We start from the raw sequence: 17,059 nt of genomic DNA on the forward strand, positions 1-17,059 counted from the left end.
TATAAAGAAGACATGGAGGCCAAGCATGAATCAGTGCGTCTCTGGGGGCTTCCCCCTGAGGGAGGTTCAGTGCGAAAACTTCGCTGCATTTCACTTTGGAAGGAGATGCAAGTAGATCACAGCAAGGACGACCCCACTTTAGAAAGATCTGCTCCGGCACTGAAGGATTCAGAGTCCATTCATAAGGCATCAAGATAGATCTGCTGAGTCTGTCTGCTAGAATATTGGACCGTCCCGGGATGTGCATTGCCACCAGAAAATGTTTGGTGGAGATTAACCATTCCCACACTCTCGTGGCTTCGCAACAAAGGAGGGAAGACCTGGTTCCTCCTTGCTTGTTGATATACTAGACTATAGACATGCTGTGTCTAAATCACAATCATCCCTAGAGGAAGATGGGCATGAAAGGCTTGCAACGCAAGGAGAATCGCCATCATCTCCAATACGTTGATATGCAAACTGGTCTTGGAAGGGGACCACGTGCCTTGGACTGTCCTTCCCGAGCAATGCCCCCCCACCCTAGCTGGGAGGCGTCCATGGTCATTGTGGTTTTGGGAAGGACGAAAGAAAGGGACATCCCCTGAGAAGGTCCGGGGAATGAATCCACCACCGAAGAGAGTCCCTGCATACTCAAGAGATACGGACCGGATGAGACCATGGTAGAGCCAATAGAGACCACTGGACTGCTAGAGTCCACTGAAGAATCTGCATGTGAAGTCGTGCTAGGGGTAATAGGTGATTACGGCTGCCATAGACCCCACTGCCCTCAGAATGGACTCTGCTGTCGGAACCTGGGCTTGAAGGATGTACAGGACCTGTAACTTTAGAATGTGCACCCTGTCTGGGGTGAGGAAAACTTTCATTTGGATAGTGTCCAACCAAGCCCCAATAAAGTCCAGGATCTGAAAAGGGGCCAGTGACGACTTGTTGAGATTGATTGTGATGTCTAGTCTTTTCGCTAGTAAGAGGAAGTAATCCCTGGCATGGCAAAGCAGATGCTTGGTGGGGGCAGCAAAGAGCCAAGCGTCCAGGTAAGGGAAGACTTGAATACCCTGAAGTCTTAGGTGAGCCACTACTACTGCCATCACCTTGGTGAACACCTTGGGGACTGTGGTGAGACCAAAGGGAAGGGCTCTGAACTGATAATGATTTGCTCCCAGCCAGAAGTGGAGAAACCTCTGAGAGCACCTGTCTATCTTTATATGACAGTATGCATCCTGAAGGTTGATCGAGCACATCCAATCTTTCGCCTGCAGGTAGGGCAGGATAGACTGAAGAGGTACCATTCGGAATTTTGCCTTGGCTACTGACAGGTTCAAGGTGGATAGATCCAGAATAGGTCTTAGGTCCCCCATTTTCTTTGGCACTAAAAAGAACCTGGAATAAATGCCTGATCCGGGTTAGTCTAGGGGGGATGGGTTGGATGACTCACCTTCTTAGCTTGTCTATCTCTAGCGTTGCTTCTTCCCTTTGCACAGGTGGAACATCTGGGAGGTGACGTGGTGGGAGAGATGGTTTGATGAACGGGATGAAATAACCTCTGGATATAATTTGCAACACCCAACAATCTGTTGTTATGGACTCCCATGCCACTGGGTGTAGTGATGGGTGATCTCAGACTGCCTCCAAAGATAAGCAGTTGGGCAAGCCCTTCAGGGCTGCTGCACGGGTCTGTCCGAGAACGGTTCTTGACACCCAAAGTTTCTTGAACCATCTTTGCCTCTAGGACGGCATCTATCATAACTCCCTCTGCCTTGGGGGGAAGAAGAGTCCCGAGTGTCCTGGGAAAATGCCCGAGACTTCTGGAACCGCATCTTCTTTATCCCTCCCTGATTCCTAGAGAAGGATCTATGAGAGGAGGAGAAACGGATCAAGATGGCAGACAGTGTCTTCCTGTCCTTCTCACTCTGAACCAAGGTTTCTCGAATTGCCTTCCCAAACAGGGATGAACTGTCATATGGAGCATTTGAAAATGATGCCTTAAAGCGTTCCGAGAATTGGCAAAGCCGCAGCCAGGCATGGCGCCTCATAATGCCAGAACACCATACACCCTGGCAGCTCCCTACATGGCATGGGAGAGAAGACACATGGGCATATTAGCTACTGCCTTGAGAAGGGGCCATCCGAACAGAGAACATCTTCATGCTCTCCGCTGACATGGACTCCAAGGTCGACTTAACGATTTCCTTGACCAAGTCTCACTTCAGCCGAATAACATGTGCCATATACTTCAGTGCTCTTATGGAAAAAGTCGCTGAAATGTACACACGCTTCCCTAGATGGTCCATAGTATAGTCCCTGACTCATGGTCAGGAGGATGGACCATAGAGCTCTCCTGCTCAAGCTCTTTCTTCATGGCAGCTGCCACCACCATAACATCCACTGGGGACCCCTTATTCCAACAAGTACTATCTGGAGGGGGACTAAGGAACTTATCAAGGCACTTAAGGATGGCCTCCACGGTGTCTGGTTCCTTCCATGCCCAGATGTTATAAGGTCCACGAGCAGATCCGTGGGAGGGGACACCCAGGAAGTAGATGGGCCCGTGCCGAATGTCTCGAGGAACACTGACTTGCCCGAGGTCAGTTTTTGGGGAGACCACCCTCCCCGGCAAAGGACTTCCACCGATGCCTCCAAAGAAGCTATCCTCGGGGGGGGGGATGATCGGGGGAACCTTCTCCTTCCTCCAAGTCAGTGTCTTCGTTAAGGGAATCTGGAGGGTAGTCCAGGTGCCTCCTTTTACATGTCCGTTTGTGAGGAACCTCCTCAGTGGGACTCTCTGGGGAGGGTTCGCAAACCTCTTGCTCCTCTCTCAGGGGAACTTCTTGAGGCCAACTGGGCACAGGCTGTCCCTGAGATGGCAGGATGGTTGGGGCTGTACCCAAAACAGGGGAGTTGGGGCGGATTCCGAGGACGAGATGGTCAAGGGCCTCGAACTCGAGAGAACCCTCTCCACCATGAGAAGGGGAGGGGACATCCTGTGAAGTCCCAGTAAGAGCTGTCCCCCTCTGACCTGACAGGGGTGTCAGAGCTGAGACTCCAGGAGCTGAGGGGAAGACTGCGCTCTGACACACTCGGAGCCGACAGCAACCCCTCAGATCTGACTCCGAGGCTATGGCTCTGAGAGCTCTGATCCAATCAGGATGGATCCAACACACTCACAGCAATGGCTGGCGTCAAGGTAAAAGGTACCATTGGTGCCAAAACCCCGACCCTGAGGGTCTTTGGATCAAAAGGCATTGAAACCGAAGTCAGAGAAGGAGTTATTGGAGTAAAGAAGGACTGCGAGCTCTCCGCTCCGGAAGGAGAGGGGGCAGGCAAGACTCCAATATGGATTTGGGTGTGGATGAACTTCCGCATCATCCTATCAATCTCCGCTTCACTCAGGCTCCACAATGAATAGAAGGAGCAGGCCACCGACACCAGGTGGGAGTGTCAATTAGGGGAGGCCCGAACAGGAGACCAGATCCGGGACTCCTCCAACTCAGGGGAAAATCTGGGAGAGTAGAGCTGGGGAGAACTTGGCCTGGTCAGAGGCGTGGATTTCAGTGAGAGCTTACAGGAGCTGAGCGGTTAGGCGACCGATTCTTCGGCCTTTTATATACTGCTTCTCTCCTTCCCCAGACCTCTTGGCAGGAATTTGAGTCCCAGAGGCCTGGGAAGGAGAAGAAGCTTTGGTAGATGCCGAGGGGGCAGGGGCTGCCAATCCCAGAGGAGAAAAGTAATCCCTTTAGAATAAGCTTATTCCTCCTGTCCTTAAGGCCCCATGGGTTAAACCCCACACAGATAGGGCAGCACCCAGGCATACTACACACAGAGTGTGGCCATCGGCTGCGGAGAGCTTATGGCCACACTCTGTGCACTTTTAAAACCCTGGTTTTGGGGTATCTGACATACTCCCAAACTGGTTAGCATAAGACACACACAAAAACTTTTTTTTTTTAACCGATGACCAAACACGGGTAGGGAAGGTAGGACAGAGGGAAAAGAAATCTCTACGATACATAGAGAAAGAGACCCAAAAAAGCAACTCACTCATTCAAAAGATGCTCAGACCACGATGCCAGCTGTTTCAGTGGCAAAGGAGATCTGAAGGGAGGAAGGAGACAGGGGCATTATGGGTAAGGGGAGGAGCTTGGATCAGATGCTGGATATGCGGCTGTGTTGGATCCAATATGGATCCATAACCCACAGGGTGAAAACCAAATGAAGCCAACTACTTCAGATATAATGTTCCACTTTAACAAACTGCTTAACCAAGCAATTCTGGACAAAACTTTTGCCTCCACAGAAGGAAGATCCAGAAGGATCAAATGATCTAAATGAGTAGCCAGGACATGAGGTATAACTGTCTGCTGCCAATAAAGAGGGAAAGTTCACTGGCTTGTACTAAGCCACCTTTTTGCAATGTCAGGGACCTTAGAATGTTCAGAATCAGACACTTTTTGACCACATTATGTAACCAGCATGAGAATTATTTATTTCCATCTGTGAATTTTACTCAGAGGAAAGGAATCTTAGTGAACTGTGGTGTGCAGTGATCTTTCCACCATTGAAGACAAAATGCATTACCTTCCACTCTTCTTGGAGCTGCTGAATTATGAAGGTGAGGACTCATTCTCTCATGTGGTAAAACTGGTTATGGTCCAGGGTAGAGTGTTCACTCCTGAAAGACCTCTATGAAAAATGATTTTCAAATCTTCAGCTCGAGTGGAGAGCTGGAACTATTGCTCAGGGAGTTAGCAATTACATTCACTTTCCTTGGAATGTAAATGGCTATTAAGAGTGAAGTCCAAGTCTGCAGCCCAGTGTCAGACCCTGTCTCTCTGCACATACATACAAACATCCATTCCAACATGGAATGATTAACTAACATGAGAAACAGGGTCTATGTTCTCATCTCTGTTCTCAACTCTCATTCCAGAGCATTTAATGCAAAAAAAATAGATAAATAAAGCTTCACCTGTTTTGTATTATGCTCCCTCTACTAAGGTGTTCACTTAACATGAACAAGAGGTCTAGGTTAACAGTCTAACCCCTTTGAAAGAAGAATTCATCCTGAGGTCCTGTGATGGGCTCTTCTGCAAGACGGAAAAGCTAAGAATTTGACTGGACAAAATAGCTACAACACCAAAGCCCAGTGGTAAAGGTCTGAGACTCTGAAGTGTGTGTACATGGCGGGTTCACTAGCATCCTTAGGGGTTTAACAGCACTGAAAGGTGCTTAATGGAATTGTCTTCTGCCCAACTTTCGAGTGTAACCATGGTGCGCTATGCACTACACACAAATTCTCTGCAGCCAGGTATTAGCATGTAAAGTTATGCACTCTATATCCAACTCCTTTTTCCTAGTTATAAAATACACACATATATATATATATATATATATATATATATATATATATTTTTCTCTTTATGATGTACATGCGCACACACACATATCTGGGAGTACTCAAGATGGTCTACCATGTGTTTTGCATGACTAAACAGTCAACAGATGCGTGAGATTGCAAAATTACTGTAGCTGGGAAATATGCCCTTTCAATGACTTTGTGTGATCTTGGAGTTAGTATTAGCTGTGGGTATGGGGGGAGGGGATCCCTGCACAAAAAAAAATATTTTTGTTAACATTTGCATGCATGCTGAGGTTGTTTTGTTTCTTAATGCATGCACACTAGCTTCTGTTTTCGACCTTCTGTGGTTGATGATTTTACAGTCAACTTTCTGTTCATCTGATCTGCTCAGGTACACCAATATACATGTACAGTCACACACACACACACACACACACTTGCACCACTTAGTATGCATTACATTATGTTACAACTATCATTTTACGTCAACCTAAACTAAGAAAATTATGGACTTCTTACATCAAAACAAGATCTGTATAAATTTAAAACACATTTTGCAAACTCAACTTTTAGGTTAATATCTTCACCAACTTTTGATTTGCCCACATGTTTTTTCCCCAACAGCATTGAATACAGAATATTTATTAGTCTTTATTATCTCTGGATATTGCCTGATCTTCCACTTGGGATAGTTTCAGATGCACTACAGAAATATGACTTCGAGAACCTCTCCATAACTTGTGATTATCACAGTCTTCACAGCTCCTATTTGCTTGTGACAATATATATGACAATACTGACTGCCCATATTTCCATTTGTCACATACAAATGTCTGCAGTTCTTTTTATAAAAGCTTCCATGTTCCCTACAAATAACACAAGATGCTGTCTTAACTGCTATATCAACTACTTCAGCTTCAGATTGCAAACTTTCCAAGGATATTTGTATTTTTACTGTTTTGAGCCTTGACATTTGGTAGTTTTTCATCAGTTTTTCAGTCTCAGCTGATTTCTTGTCAGCACTTCCTTTACTTTTAACTAATTAGCAGGTATTAGTAATGTCGTTGAACTAGGTAATTTGCTTTTTACTCTTCTATCCATTGAGAGCTAGTGAAATGGGAGTATTCTTATATTTCAAAACTATTAAGATACTCCCTTAGTTTTTCTACAGCTATTACTCCCAAGATGTTACACTAATGGACATACCTCTTACAGCAAGAAATTTGGAGAAAGCAAATGATGGGGGACAAAGGCCAAAAATAGGAATAATCTTGAAATATTGCTCCTAGAAACTTGGCTGACAAAATGACTTCTGAAGGGTATAAAGTCTGAAACTCAAATATATGTCGTTTTCTGACTTGAATCCTCAATGATTTTCCAGAAAACCCACAATTTTAGAAGAAAAAGAACAAAAATATGAGGCATAAATTTGAACATTTAAGAGGTATGCTACTGGATACCCCCCCATTTGTTACAATAGAATGGATTGTGTGTGACATGTACAAACTTCCACTGATATTCAAAATCTTCTGAATTCTCAACCTCTGTAATGCAGGCCATGGGAAGATATGAAAATATTAGGTAGCTCCTTTTTTGAGAATATTTTCTTTACTCTATTAAGCACACTTGCATTTTTTGGGACAGCCAGTATGATAATTTCAAGGAACTTGGAATAATAATCAATACACATAAAATATACAGCTTAAATGAAATGAAACCAATCTTTAACCACAATGTTCCATGAATGACCTGTGACTTGGCATGCCAGATAGGTTCTCTATTAAAATCTCAAGACATTGATGAGTGTCGATACAGTAAAAAAAGTAAAAAATAAATAAATAATAAAAAAAGACTAAAAATATAAGAGAAGAGTGAACACATCGCTCTTCTCTTTCAACCTTGTTTTTTGCAGGGAAACGAGCCCTCCTCACCTTGCAGACCTCGATGAGGAGAGCAAGCCTCCCTCCTCTAACATGTATATACCAACTATGAGACTGCAATGCTTCTGAGAAAAGGCAATATTCCAATAAAATCTCAAACTATACCAAGTCTGGACTTTCATTCATTTTGTCTCCACATTTCAGGACTTAGGCTGACAAGTTCTGACATTGTAAATGGTCACCTGTTAAATCTCTTCCTCTGAATTGTTGTTACAGTATACATTGCAAGATGGTATAACTCTATACTGCATGTTCTACTTAAGATGACATTCTTGACCAATGCATTACTGTCCTGACACTTTTCTGCACTTTACTATTTCCCAGTGACATTTGATTATTCTTTCAAGCATTGTTTATTTCAACTGTGAACTTTTATTTTGCCAGATTTGAACAGAAATACTGGACAGGGCTTCTTTGTTGTAAGGATCCTCTGCGGTGATCAGTTTCTGTGACTCCTTTTGAAAGTTCCCAGGAATGACTTGGCAGACTTGGCCAAAGCGATCACCTTAGAAGGGGCATCCAGTGCGACCTACCTGATGTCACATATAAAGGCAGGAAATTTTAAACCATTCAATCTGGAGCAGGCAATGTTCTGAGCCTGATGGCCTAGCCACAGTTTCAGCACAACCAGAAATAAAATAGGCAGACTTGGCCAAAGCGATCACCTTGGAAGGGGCAACCAGTGTGACTTACCTGATGTCACATATAAAGCAGGAAAATTTAAACCATTTAATCTGAAGCAGGGACTGTTCTGAGCCTGATGGCCTTGCCACAGTTTCAGCATAGCCAGAAATAAAACAAGCCACATAAAAAGTTACTATAGAAGGGGTAAGTAGGGGTATTTCCAGACCAGATCAACATTAAGGAAGGTTTGACAGCTTTTCCAGAGCCTAACCCACTGAACCCTTGAGACAGACAAATAAGAGATATTTAAGTTTCAAAGTGTCAGAAGAGAGACATGATAGTTATTTACTTACCATTGCACTGAATCATTTTATTTAATGTCAGCTTGATATGACCGATGGATCTTTGGGCAACCTGTCAGATCCAAGACTGCAAAACTTTTAGTTATGTACTTACCATAACTTCGGATGTATGGGATCCATCTCGCCTACATTCACAACAGATGGGTTGCCGATCCAAATACACTAGCGTCTCTCATTGGCTGGGCTACTCCCTATCCCAGGATGCACTACACCTGCTTCCCCAGATCTTGTTTGTTCGCTTTCATACATCCATGCAAACACAGAAAAACTAGTAGTCACTATAACCAACTAAAGTTCTTCAAGAAAGACGCAAAAAAAAAAGAGACTACAGCTCTCTAAAACCGAATGGAAGGGGAAGGAGGGGGTACTTATGAAGATGGATCCCATACATCAGTTATGGTAAGTAACAAACTAAAAAAGATATGGGGATCCTATCTATCCACTACAACACACAGACAGGAGACAAGCCCCTAGCACCTACATCCCGGGTGGCTCATTGGAACACACTCCTGAGAACTGTGGAACCAAAGGAAGCTCTGCCTCGAGAAACCACATCCAATTTGTAATGAGAAATGAAAGTGTGCGGAGAAGTCCAGGTTGCAGCACAAATATCATCTATTGATAACTTCAGTGAAAAGCTACGGAAGTAGCCATTGCCCTGGTAGAATGAGCCTTGACTGGAAAGGGAAGGTCTTTGTTAGCCTGTGAATAAATAAAAATGATACAATCTTTAATCCATTTAGATATGGAGGTTTTGTTACTGGTTGACCCAATTTGTTCACTGCAAAGGAAACAAACAACTGATTTTGTTCTATTCAAATAAATTGTCTATTCCAATTGATGCAAAGTATATTCTGCTATTAGAGAATTCTGGGAAAAAGACAGGGAGTTCTATAGTTTGTTGAATACAGAAAGAGGAGGCCACTTTTGGTATAAATGCAGGGTTTAATTTCAATGAAACTCTATGCTTGTGAAAAATCAAATAGGGAGGATCAGAACAAAGAGCTTGAAGTTCTGAAACTCGCCTAGCAGACGTTATGGCTACTAAAAGGCCGTTTTCCAAGACAGAAATTTTAAATCACAAGTAGCAGCTGGTTCGAAAGGACGGGCAGTTAGGGCAGCAAGAACCATATTCAAATCCCAAGGGGGCACAGGATGAGAGAGGAGGCCTAAGGAGCAAGCCCCTTTAAGGAAAGCCTTACAAAGTTTGTGAGACATCAATGAAGGTTCAAATGAAGCATGAAAATTAGAGATTGCCGCTAACTGAACCTTAATGGTAGAAACTGAAGAGCCCGACTGAAAAAGGGAGGCCAGAAAATTCAGAACCTCCGATACTGGTGCAGTGAGAGGATCTATACCCCGTTCTTGAGCCCAGAAGGCAAACCTTTTCCATTTAGTGGAATAAAGTTTGATGGTGGAAGGTTTATGAGAAGAAGACAGTATGTGGACCACGTCCGAAGAGCATTGTCTCGACTAAGGATGGAAGTGGAGTAACCATGCTGCCAACTTCAGGGACCTGAGAGACGGATGAAGCCCCTGACTGATGAGTCAACAGGTCTGGCACCGGATCCAGAAACCATGGACCTTCTATCGCATGCCTCTGTAGGAAAGGAAACCAAACTTGACGAGGCCAGTGCGGGGCAATCAAAATCATCTCGCTCTCCATGTAAATGGCCTTCTGTATCACCCTCGGTAGGAGGGGAACGGAGGAAGGCGAGAGAAGACCGGGGCCAAATGTGAGTCAGGCCCTGGGAATCTGTCCCTGAGAAGGAACAGTGTGAAGAACTCTCTGCATTCGCATTGTGAGGGCTGGCAAACAGGTCGCAGCAAGGAAGACCCCATCTGTCGAGATTTTCGCAGCTATACCCTGGTTGAGGGACCACTCGTGGGTAAAAGAATGGTCCTGCTTAATCTGTCCGCAATCACATTGGACTTCCCGGTATGCGTTGCCATTAGAAAGCGGTTGGCAGCTACGCCCAGTGCCAAAGTCTCATGGCTTCTCTGCATAGTGGGTAAGACCTGGTTCCACCTTGCTTGTTTATGTACAACACCACCGACATGTTGTCGGATAGGATAATGTCGGGCCCTGTGGGGAGGCGTGATGGAGAGCTTGGAGTACCAATAGTACCTCTCACATCGCCAGGACATTGGTATGCAAATGTGATTCCTGGATCTGCAATGTGCCTTGGACCGGCCTGACCAGGTAATGACCCCACCCTACCTGGGGCGTCCGTGAAGCCACCAATGCAGATCGGCAACTTTCCGTGATTATGATTAAGTGGTTCAAGGGAAGTTCCTGATAAGACCATTGAACCGACAGTAGCCATTGTAAAATTCGCATGTGAAGTCTGGCCAAGGGAACTAAAAGTATGGTCGACGCCATCGAGCCCAACAGTTGCCGGGGCTCTTTGTAGGGAAGACAGGATTTGACTTGATCTTGTAAGACCTGAATTCTTGCTGCGTAAAAGGCGCATTCTTTTGTGTCTAAGTCTGCACCTATGCTGAGATGGCTGTAGTACAGATTTTTGCAAATTGAGCGTGATCCCCAAGAACGCCCAAGGTGAACGTGGCTCTGAGCTTGGAGTAGTAGATGCTCGGAGGTGGCAGTAAGAGCCAGTCGTCTAGATAAGGAAACACCTGGAATCCCAGACTTCTCAGGTGAGCAGTTACCACTGCCAGACACTTGGTGAACACCCTGGGGCTGTGGTGAGACCAAAGGGCAGTGCTCGAATTGAAATGACTGACTCGAGGCGGAAGCATAAATGTCTCCTGGACTCTCGAGCTATGGGAATGTGATAGTAAGCGTCCTGGAGATCTATGGAGCACATCCATGCATCTTTTCCAGCAAAGGAAGAATAGATTGAAGAGTGACCATTCGAATTTGGACTTCTTCTTAAACGATTCAATGAACTGAGGTCCAAAATGGGCCTGAAGTCCCCTGTCTTTTGGTACAAAAATAATCTTGAGTAAGTTCCTGATCCGATCTGGTCGATGGGGACAGGCTGGATGGCTCTTTTCTAGCAGCTTTGAAACCTCTAATGCTGCCTGATCCCTGACTGGGTGGTGCGTCCGGGATTTCCTTAAAGAAAGGGGGTTTGTTGAAGGGATGATATAACCTCCCACCCACTGATCGCTTGTTATGGATTCCCAAGCTTGTGGGTGGAGTTGCACAGTCGAGGCAACAACTCAGGAACGCTGGTTGTATGAAGAACCACGAAGGAATCACGGTCTCCAGAGTTACGGGGCCTCTGCCACCTCTGGGCGTCTCCAAAATTCCCCCTGCCTCTGGAGGGGAATCACTGGGAGTAGGGAAAGACTTCTGAGATTTTCTAAACCACATTTTCCCTCCTCTCCCAGCCTTGGGGTAAGGCCAAAATCGGCCCCAACGGCAGTCAAAGTCTTGCCCTCCTGCTGAGTTAGTGTGTCCTTCACCTTGGGTCCAAACAAAGATGACCCATCAAAGCAGCGAAGGAAGACTTGAAGGCCTCCGAACACAAGCGTAACCAGGCTTGTCTCCTGAGGGCAACGCCTGTTCCCGCATATGAAATGAGCCTCATGGACGAGTTAACAATAGAAAAGTCATCTGTGCGTCAGTGGGCCAGCCTCAGGTAGGTTACCAACAAGAGAGTCATTTAGCTTTGAGAAGATCCCTTTGGAGCCTCGTAAAATGACATAAGTAATTCAGCGACCGTAAGGCAAAGGCCGCTTCCCGCACCTATCCATACTCCTAGAATCCTTATTAGGAGGATGAACAGACGTCGAAGCCTCTGCCATGTCCTGCTGTGTGGCAGAAGCCACCAAAGCATCTACAGGCACACCCTTTGTGAGAAACTCCTTCTGGGGGCTGACAAAAGTTATTGGGCCTCGCAGGCACGGTTCCACAGAATCAGGGTGTTCCCGCCCTCGAGAAACCAAATCAAGGAGTTCATCGAAGGCAGAGACACCCAGGAGGCGGAAGGCTGGGCCCCAAAGGCCTTGAGGAAGACTGACTCCTCAGCTGAAGGGGTTTGCTTGCCAGTCACCTCTCTGTCTCAGAATCTCTAAGATATCTGAGAAGGAGATATCATCCGAAGATGATTTGGGGACCCTTCATCGAGGTCAGTATCCGATGTAACAGACTCATCTTGGGAGTCTACGTGCTTCCTCTTACACAATTTCTTCCGCAGTTTCGGACGGACCGAAGGAACCCCGATGGGGGTATCCTCAGGCCCTGGGGCCCGCTGCCGGGGCTGCAACACAACAGAGGCACCAGTCTCCAAATCTAGGGACGGTGAGGTAGAATCTTGCTGAACCGGCAAAGGCATGGCCAGCGTGCTCCTCATGGCCTCAAAGGCCGGACCTCCAGAATCCAAGGAGGTCACTGGTCTAGAGGCCACGATGGCACTGGGAATTCCAGCAGCCGATGCTCGAGAGGAAGACTAGGCACCGCACCCAATCCCAAAGTGTTCCCCTCGGGCCCGGCTGAAGAGGTCGCAGTACCAAACCCTGAACCGGAGGACAGGGTAGGAAGCACAGAGACCTCGAGGGGTCTCTGCTCGACCGTATGGCTCCGCTTTGCTCCACCACCACCGACTCCAACGGCTCCGAGGAGGTTGGAGGAGGAATCGAATGTGTTGGAGGGGGCTAACTGTGCTGGAGCCGAGACCAATTTAGTAAACACTGGAGATTGGAATAGCCTCTGTAAAACCCTAGGCAGGTCCGAATCTGAAAGTCACGATGATTTAGAGGAGGTAGACAATCGAGAAGACTTTCCTCTGCTCGGCGCCGACTCCACCACAGCATGGACCACCATGCCTTCTTGAGCCGAGGCACACTTCCACCGGCTCGAAGCCATTGGAACCGGTAGGAGGTGATCGAGGCAGAACCCTCGGCCCCAAGTCAGTGGAGCCGAGGAAGAGGTCAATTTTGTCTTTAGAAGTCGGCGGATTTGTCGGAGCCGACGATCTTTTCTTTTGGAAGCAACAGGTAGATCTAAGGCTTCCTCAAAAGAAGGCTTGATAAGCCCTTTCAATATTAATTTGTTCTTGCTTCTTGAAGAACTCTAGATGAGAACGCATGACAGACGCTACAAGTCTCTTGCAGATGTTTCGCCCCAAACAATAAACACATACTGAATGACTGTCTGTAATGGACATTCTATATTTGCACCGAGTGCATTTTTAAAACCTGACTTTTGTTCCTTAGACATGATACAGGCCACAACAAGTACAAACTCTAAGAAATCCTACTCTACCACAACAAGTATAGCACTATACACAAATTGCCAACTGAAAAGACACACTGGCGAGTACTGGTGAAAGTTACCTCACAACAATTTGAAACAAGTTAAATGGCCCAAAGCCTCTAATTTAAACGGGCTTTGCCCAAAACAACTAACCAAAAGTTAATAAAAACTAAAAGCACTCAAAGGTGGGCAAAGGCCCTCTAACTTAAACGGCCTTACCCGACTGAACAAATTAAATTTTTGGAAACAAGCACTCAACAAAAACAATAAGAGCAGTAAGAAATAGCTGTTAAAACAGCTGTTTGGTTAATATAGACAAAAATTCCCTAGGTCAAGGACCAATAAGGTAAAAAGAACCTCTTAGCTCCAGCCAAGTCGAGACCACGTCCAGCTTGGCGGCAAACGAGATCTGGGGAAGCAGGTGTAGTGCATCCTGGGATAGGGAGTAGCCCAGCCAATGAGAGACTTCGTGCTAGTGTATTAGTTGCCGAGTCGGAGCCGATGGATCGGCTCCGAACCCATCTGTTGTGAATGTAGGCGAGATAGGATCCCATTACATCAAGTGTTCTAGTCCCAAGCTCCTTTAATTTTTTCCCTATACATAATGCACCTGTAGGTGAAGATACCTCAGGTTGAGTTTGCAGTTTAGAGAGATTGGTCTGCAGGGGGACCTCAGGTTGAGTTTGCAGTTTAGAGATATTGGTCTGCAGGGGGACCCCAGCATTATTTAAAGTTCATAATCACTATGTCTTATTTATCCCAGCTGTCCAATCTGACTGATGGGGTCAGAAAACACAGCTAACTGGGAGGAGTATCACAACAGACACTTGAGTATAATGGCTCCAAAGGAAGACATTGATAATGTCCAATTTGTAATGCTTAGCAAAGGTATACAATGCAGACCAAATTGCTACGGCAGAGATTTTGTCAACATTAAGAATTTATAAGGAATGCTGTCAATGTAGCAACAGATCTTGTAGACTGAGCTTTACGTCTGCATGGCATTGGTCATTTGTTGGCAGAATAAATATAGGTGATGCAATCAGAAAGTCAGCTGGACAGAGAAAGCCTGGAATCCTTAAATCCAGTGTCGCAAAGGATGTGAACAGCTGAGTGTCTTTTCTAAAGAGTAGTTCAATGTAGGCAAAACCTCAGTCGTCAATGAACTTCTAATATATACAGCAGGTATTCTCACTTGTTTGAATGACTGTGAAAAAAAAATGCTAACACATGAATGGACTGGTTCAAACTTGTTTTTGATGACACCTTGGAAGCATAATGAGACATGGTCTTTGTGAAATACTATGTAAGGTGAAGTACAGGACAGGGCACAAAACTCAGACATTCTTCTGTTTGAGGATATAGTTACCTCTGCATAATCAGCAATGCATTTTATATTGCCAAAACTTTTAGAAAATTTTCAGGTTAAACTGAATGCCACAACCCCTTCAGGGTTGAATGATACAATCAATATTATATGTCTGATGAAATTGAAAGTAAATCAGATGGTGACTGGTCAGTTTTCTATGGTCGGTGGAGTACTGGATTATATTAGGGAGGAGGCTGTTTAGCATTTTTGGCTCTGAAAAAGTCTGTAAGTAATTAAAGACAAATGTGCTCAACTGATGTATTTTTCTTATGGAGTGTTTTTGATTGAGACTTTGCTTTTAGGGCATTTGGTTTCCACAGTCCTTTTTTTTTCAAATTTTGCCTTATAGCTTCCTAAAGTCTAGGTGGTATTCTTTTCAAATAGGCTAGTGCTTGCTCATCTATGTCTCTATGAAAATGGTTCACATGGGTTGCTCAGTTCAAGGTCCTAACACCAATGCCTGAAGCATGCACCTGCATCTCCATCCTGCCTGTCTCCCTAGACTACATGTTAGGCAGGTGGACAATTGTTGTATCCTCTGTCTGCTTTTTGATTGGTGCTGCCACAATAATGTAATCTACCAAGGGACCCTTGGACTAAAATAGTCTGCCCATGTAGGGGCAGTACAGACAGTGAAGCATCTGCTTTTCTGAGGACAACCTAGCAAGGATAGGCTTAAACATGCCCCTGGGATTGTTAGCCTAGTCATCACCTATGAACCTTGCATTGGATGTACATTATTCTGCACACCATGAGGAGATCTCCAATAAAAAAACAATGCTGTAGGAGATCTCCATTGCAATTAAACACCCATCTGCTGGTAATATCGTTAAAAGCAGGGTGGCTGTATTAATTTTCTTTTTGCAAAGAATATTTCCTCATTTAGGGATGCTTTTCACCAGCCAGCCTCCAATGAAGACAGAGTTTCTTGTGAAAAAATCAATAGAGTTTTGTTAGTCTGACTTTCATTTTATTAAATACAATGAAACTATGGTGTTAGCTTCAACTGTACGACCAACCAAATACAAACTGCACTCTAGGCCTACCAGGCATTTATCTTGCTTGGAAATAATGGGGCTGTACATTTTTAAGACTGTTGTGAGTTCCTTGAGGATGTTTTGCTATCCAAGATCTCTAAAAGTTATTTTTATCATGCCCATCTTCAAAAAATGTCTCTTGATACTAGCAATCTGGCAAACTACCACCTACCTCAAACGTTCCCTTTCTTGGTAAGGCCACCAAGAAAGATCTTTAATGTCCAGCTGTACTAAACTGTCATGCCCTGTATGATCAGTGAAAGTCACATTTTATGTTCAGACACAGCACCACATCAGCAGGCAGCACATGCCAAGTTGGAGAATGAAAACTTGCTTGAGTAGTGTGTACTCACCAATAGCTCACTTCCATTATGCCCAATTGAACAGCATACCTTCTGGGTCATTACTTTCACTGCTCTTGACTCATTTGTCTCTTATATTTGGGACATTTACAGTAAGCGTCTCTGGTACTCCTTTTTCCAGTGCACCAGTGGATTTGAGTTTCCACAGGGCTCAGAGCTACCACAGTTACTGTGTGCCAGGAATATATTACTACTTGAAGTTTTATATAATACAACTGTTGTGCTGATGATATTGAATTATGACGTACATTCTCTTAAAAGCAAATTTTGAACTTTACTACCTTTGTGGACTGTTTAATCTCCAACCCAATAAGATGTCACAGAATCAACTAAGGTTAAACTCTACTCTAAGGCTATGATGGTGTACACAATAATAAAGACAGTAGTGTGATTCCTACTTACTTGTAAAAGTAGATTGTTCATAAAACACAATGCCTTACTGGCATTTGGGTAGTACTGCCCTGCTACCCTCCCCTGGCAGTCTACCAAAGCTCAGAGTCCCTCCCACTGCCTGTCTTTGGGTGTGATGGACCAATCACCCGGCAGTACAGGGATTGTCTTACAGGCAGGACACACTCGGTTTTCTAGGGACCAGCAGGAACAGACGCTAGAAACACATGCTTTGCAAACACCTACTGTTCTAAACCAAGAATCACACACACACACTCACAAACAGTACAGGCCACAGAGCAGCAGTCAATGGCAACCCAAACACCAAACTACATACATCCAAATAAGGGGGAAGGTGGGTGAGTACTGCTAGTACGACAGTTTCTTCTACAAACATC

General features: G+C 45.0%; 1 protein-coding gene across 1 annotated transcript in view; it reads right to left on the reverse strand.

Moving 5' to 3' along the window:
- PEX6 (peroxisomal biogenesis factor 6) overlaps nucleotides 1-17,059 on the reverse strand; it is a 737,640-nt gene that overhangs the window by 92,228 nt on the left and 628,353 nt on the right. The gene's annotated exons all lie outside the window — the stretch shown is intronic.

Source organism: Protopterus annectens, chromosome 1.part0, assembly GCF_019279795.1.
Source record: "Protopterus annectens isolate FY-2018-M chromosome 1.part0, PAN1.0, whole genome shotgun sequence".
NCBI lineage: Eukaryota > Metazoa > Chordata > Ceratodontiformes > Protopteridae > Protopterus > Protopterus annectens.